Source organism: Aedes albopictus, chromosome 2, assembly GCF_035046485.1.
Source record: "Aedes albopictus strain Foshan chromosome 2, AalbF5, whole genome shotgun sequence".
Taxonomy (NCBI): domain Eukaryota; kingdom Metazoa; phylum Arthropoda; class Insecta; order Diptera; family Culicidae; genus Aedes; species Aedes albopictus.
This window is the reverse complement of record NC_085137.1, coordinates 13,815,320-13,821,228: the sequence shown is the minus strand read 5'-3', so window position 1 is coordinate 13,821,228 and position 5,909 is coordinate 13,815,320.

The following is a 5,909-nucleotide window of genomic DNA, read 5'->3' as shown; positions in this document are numbered from 1 at the left end:
TGGTTTTATTTTTTTGTCGATGAAACCGAAAACAACCAAAACAAAGCGATTCTGAAGGGTACGGCCTCAGGGGTGAAGTCCGAGCAGTTCGAGGTCAGAGAAAATTAGAGAAGCGAATAGTGTGAAGCCAAAAATACCTTATCGAACCGTCAAACTGGTATCCTAATGAACAAAATCAACAAACCTTGACGATTGCCGCAAAAGTGAAGATAAGTATTGCACTCATTTCAAACAAATTTTCTCCAAAGTTTCCAAATATTATGGATATAACAGTGCAAACAACATTGATTTCATGAATTAATGAAAATTGTTCCATTTTGGAACATCAGTTTGATAATTCTGGAGCTCGATTTAAATAGGTCGTATGTGCTTTCGTCGATATAAAATTCGATCAGTTTATTTTAGTAATAGTAGCAATATGGATGATATTTCGGTGGCTTTTAATGACAAAACCAAATTCCTGTTTTATAAGGAATCGGTTGTATGTATTGATTTTGTTAAATTTCAACAGTTCCCGCTATAAGAAGCGAACCCAACTGATCGAGTTTTATATCGACGAAAGCACATACGACCTATTCAAATCGAGCTCCAGAATTGGCTTCTTAAACGGTGTTGAGATAAATAATTGCATATTCTGAATCTGCATTCCAAACTGAGCCGAAATCCAAATTTTCATGATTTTCGGTGCCCGGGAACCTATTTAAAAATTAATTTGAAGTTTGTATGGGAGCGATTTGTCGGATCACCCCTTGTCGCATTTTGTACTGGGCGCAGCTGTCAAGCCTTTGCCCAGCTGTCAAAAGGTGATTTCAAAAAATTCTTTTTGAAATTGATTTTAGGTATCAAAATAAAATTCTAAAAATCTGAAAAAAATCATAGTGGCTCAGAAAAAGGTGCTCTTTCGTATGAAATCAAAAAAACAATACATTTTTTTAAATTTAAAAACCCAATTGGGTTTTTAAATTAAGAAAAATGTATCGATTTTTTGATTTTATACGAAAGAGCACCTTTTTCTGAGCCACTATGATTTGTTTCAGATTTTTAGAATTTTATTTTGATACCTAAAATCAATTTCGAAGAGATTTTTTGAAATCACCCTTTGACAGCTGGGTAACTGTTTGACAGCTCCCAGCCAGTACAAAATGCGACGAGGGGTGATTCGACAAATCGCTCCCATACAAACTTCAAATTGATTTTTAAATAGGTTCCCGGGCACCAAAATTCATGAAAATTTGGATTTCGGCTCAGTTTCGCATGCAGATTCAGAATATGGAATTATCTCAACACCGCTAAAGAAGCCAAAATAAAGTTTTAAAAATCTAAAAAAAATCATACACTCAGCCAAATAACCTTAAGATTTCCACAAGACCCAACTTATGAAACGGCCTTTAAAATTCATAATGATTCGGATGAATTTCATAAGGTCGCTCTATGACGTAAAATCGTCTCACAACTTGGCTTTTATTGATGTTTAGCAACATGGTATTCTCAAGCGTCGATAGCCGTGCGGATAAAACACGGGCTCGGTGATCCCGACGTTCATGGATCGAATCCAGTCTGCATCATTTTAAGATTTTTTCTGTTCTTTTTATAAGTCTATCTTATGAAATTTGTCATAGCAAGCACGATCAATTTCCATAAGGTATTCTTATGTCATCCATAAGAATTAGTTATAGCAAATTTTCATAAGGTATTTCGATGAATTTCGCTAGTTTTTTTCTGTGAGTGTAGTGGCTCAGAAAAAGTTGCTCTTTTGTTTAAAAATATAAAATCATTGAATTTGTCTAAATTTAAAAACCCAATTCTAGATTGAGTTTAAATAAGGGCGAAAGTAACAAAATCTGAGGAACCAAAAGACGGATTGCGCTGAAAAGTGTTGATCGATTAGTGACCTACTGGTGGTGACCAACCGATCAACTTTTCAGCGCATACTAACCCTCGGTTCTTCAGATTAATTTATGTGATTAAATTGAGGAGCTCTTGCTATGCCTCCGGTGGGCAATTTTCCGGACCATTAAGCCGTAAACATGGCATAAAGTCGGTTCTATAGCAGAATATAGAACCTGACTAACAGAGCTGATTCTTTAGTGGTGTTGAGATAATTCCTATAATAACTGAGCCGAAATCCAAATTTTCATGAATTGTGGTGCCCGGGAACCTATTTAAAAATCAATTTGAAGTTTGTATGGGAGCGTTTTGTCGAATCACCCCTTGTCGCATTTTGTACTGGGCGGAGCTGTCAAGCAGTTGCCCAGCTGTCAAAAGGTGATTTCAAAAAATCTCTTTGAACTTAATTTTAGGTACCAAAACAAAGTTCTAAAATTCTGAAAAAAAATCATAGTGGCTCAAAAAACGTGCTCTTTCGTATAAATTCAAAAAATCAATACATTTTTCAAAATTTAAAAACCCAATAGGAAGCAATCAGTGAAGTACTAGATTGAAAGTAGTGAGCTGGATTTTTGTATGGTGAGATGATCAATTCTTCGTTTCTGTAACAAAATGGTGCAAACAGCGTGGGTTATATGATTTCTTGCCTAATTTGATGCTGTTTGAGCAAAAGTTTGGGTAACTGTGTTGTTGAAGTTGTAAGTAATAAATAATACAACAACACAGTTAACCAAACTTTTGCTCAAACAGCATCAAATTAGGCAAGAAATCATATAACCCACGCTGTTTGCACCATTTCATTGCAGAAACGGAGAATTGATCATCTCACCATACAAAAATCCAGCTCACTACTTTCAATCTAGTACTTCACTGATTGCTTCCTATTGAAAACGATCCGCTGTTTGGTCTAAACTATTCGTTAACATTTAATCTCGACTCAGAGTAAGGCTATGGGGCTATGGACCGCAAATCCGGAGACGGCGGATTCGATAACTCATGCAATGGCAGGCAAAGAAAGTTGAAGAGCTGCGGAAGTGCTAAAAAAAACACGGTTGAAGAGAGGCAGGCCAAGTTCCAGTGGGAACGTAGAGCCATACAGAAGAAGGAAAAAGGCAGGGAGATCAACCATTCCTTTTCTAACCGAGGAATCCGCGATTATTCGTTCCTAACCGTCGCTAACCGCTGCTAACCAAGCAGCAGTTAGCTTGGCAGTTAACCGCGGTTAATGGCTAGTTTCTACTTCCCTAAGGAAAAAAGTGTAACACTCGTAACGCCTCCCGTGCGAATCAAATGGAGCTGTCACTTTTCCGTGCGGAAAAATAGTCCGTGCCAGGGGCGCCAGGTCAATTTTTGAAAAATCTGGATGATTTAGGAAGTATTTCTGGAAAAGTCTAGATTGTGTGAAAAAACCCTACAAATTCCGGGTAAAACCTTACAAATGCCGAGAAAAACCTTACAAATCCCTAAAACAAATGTCTGGATCTTCCAGATTTTTGCAAAATGAGACCTCAAAAATCTGGATAGATCCAGATAAATCTGGAAGGTTGGCAACGCTGGTCCGTGCTATTATTGTCGCGCTTATCTTTTATTAGAGTCCTGCGGCGGTCGTACGCTCGCAAGTCATACCGCCGCATGACAGTCGCAAGGCAAAACAAAAGAAAAAGTGTTCCCGCCAAAAACAATAGCACGTGGGTTTCGCGAAGTGACAGATGTTTTCGAATGTATTTGTGACGAACGGCAAGAGTGGCTCAATGGAATGAGTGTTCTTGTTTTCAAACCCCATAAGTCTAGTACGCACCTGGTAAGAAAAGCACTCCAGAAAAAATCCCTCTAATTATTGAGTATTTTACAGCTTATTAGACTTTTGTGCAATTATTTTTTGCACAGTGATTATTTGCACACCTCACTGAACACCAACACTTTCTCATAGTTACCCTGACAACAACTTTTTTTCTCATTGTTATTATTTTGGAAGAAAATTTGATTAGCATCGTATCGACACAGTTTGTTGAAAACATTACAGTCAGGTTTTTTTTACGCGGGGGATACGTACCGCGTAAAGTCTAGTACGCACCTGGTAAGAAAAGCACTCCAGAAAAAATCCCTCTAATTACCAAAGGAATTTTGACAACTGATTAGTATGGGAAGAAATGTCCATTTTCCTTGAGGAATAATTGAACGGAATATTTTTCCGCAAGGAAAAGTGACAGCTTCATTTGATTTGCCCGGCAGGCGTTACGAGCGTTACACAATTTTCATTTCTTTCCAGCTGCGGACCACTCAAGAAATTTTAACAGCGAAATCATTTCTTGACCGTTCCTTGGCCTATCTTTTTCCACAGTACTTATCAGGTGCGTACTACCCTTAAAAAAAACTCAGTTCAAAATTCATAAAACCGCGTAAAAAAAGTCTCACCATTTCTCGACGAATCATGCAAAAATAAGACGATGAAATTTTTTTTTTGTATGGAGTTTTTTTTTACGCGGCCGCGTAAATGAAAACCGCGTAAAAAAAGACCTGACTGTATTAGACCCGGAGATTCCAGAAACAATGTGGAGATTCATGGAGCTGGAACTAATCTGGGTGTAAATGATTGTTATGGTTGTAATGCGGAGGATAGAGTATACTACATGTTGCACTTTTTGAACCCCCGGTCAGAAAGCTGGCAAATCTACGATGAAGGTGGGAGAGTCCGTATGGACAGGGCACGTCAGGGATAAAACAGGTACTTGTTAACATATGCAATATCGAACATTACCCGCAATACCCAATGATGTCAATCATGGTAGGCCATGCCTTTTTGAATTGTACCGTCTAGTTAATAAACTCATTCTTTTTCGTTTCAACCGTCAAGCGAAGTAGTTCGTTCTTCGGCTCTCTCCCCATTTTCCAATAGGTTATGGGCCAGAGTTTTAGCCATTTTTTTTTCTCGAAAAGTGAATCGCGAAATTTGTCCGAACGATGAACGCGCCAGGAAGTTCCCAGCAGATTGGTGATGGTGCTGCTGCTCAAAGGGTGCACAGTTCAACGAGTCTGCCGTCGATCGAGCGTCTAGTGGGGCGAGAAAATTGGCCCACGTGGAAGTTTGCGGTCCAGACGTTTCTCGAACTGGAAGACCTGTGGGAAGCAGTCAAGCCGACACCGAATGCGGACGGAACGGATCCTGCCGTCGACCCGTTGAAGGACAGAAGAGCGCGGGGGAAAATTATTCTGCTGCTTGACCCAGTCAACTACGTCCACATGCGTGAAGCGAAAACAGCCAAGGAAGCGTGGTCCAAGCTAGAATCGGCGTTTGAAGACACGGGGCTCACGCGAAAAGTTGGTTTGCTGCGAAAATTGATTACGGCGTCCCTAGCAACCAACGGGTCCATGGAAGCGTACGTCAACACGATCGTAGCAACCGCCCACCAGTTGCGTGGCATCGGGTTCGACATCAGCGAGGAATGGATCGGCACTCTCCTACTGGCGGGCCTGCCAGAAGAGTATCGGCCGATGATAATGGCACTGGAGAATTCCGGAACAGCATCGTCCGGTGACATCGTCAAAACGAAGTTGCTGCAGGAAGTTCGTGTGTCGTCGTCGTCGTCGTCAGCGGCGGGTGCTGCGTTTTCAAGCAACAAGCACCACGGCCGAAAACCGAAGCAAGCCGATCCAGCGCCTCAAGGTAAGGGACCCAAGTGCCGACGGTGCCAGAAGTACGGCCACATCGCCCGAGAATGTCCCCAGAAGGAGCCCAGGAATGGTAACGCGTGGTGCACAGTCCTTTCTGCAATTTCCGAAGATGATGGCAACTGGTATTTCGACTCCGGTGCATCGAACCATTTCTCAAAAACGGAAAGTTCGCTGGAAAACGTCCGGCGGCATGGTGGCACGGTGGTCGCTGCCAACCGAGGTTCGATGGAAGTTGTTGCTAAGGGAAGCATGAAGCTGAGACCTGAATGCTGTCCAGAAGACCCTCCGATCGAGGTGCACGAAGTCCACGTGATTCCGGAGCTGTCGGCAAACCTGCTTTCCGTGAATCA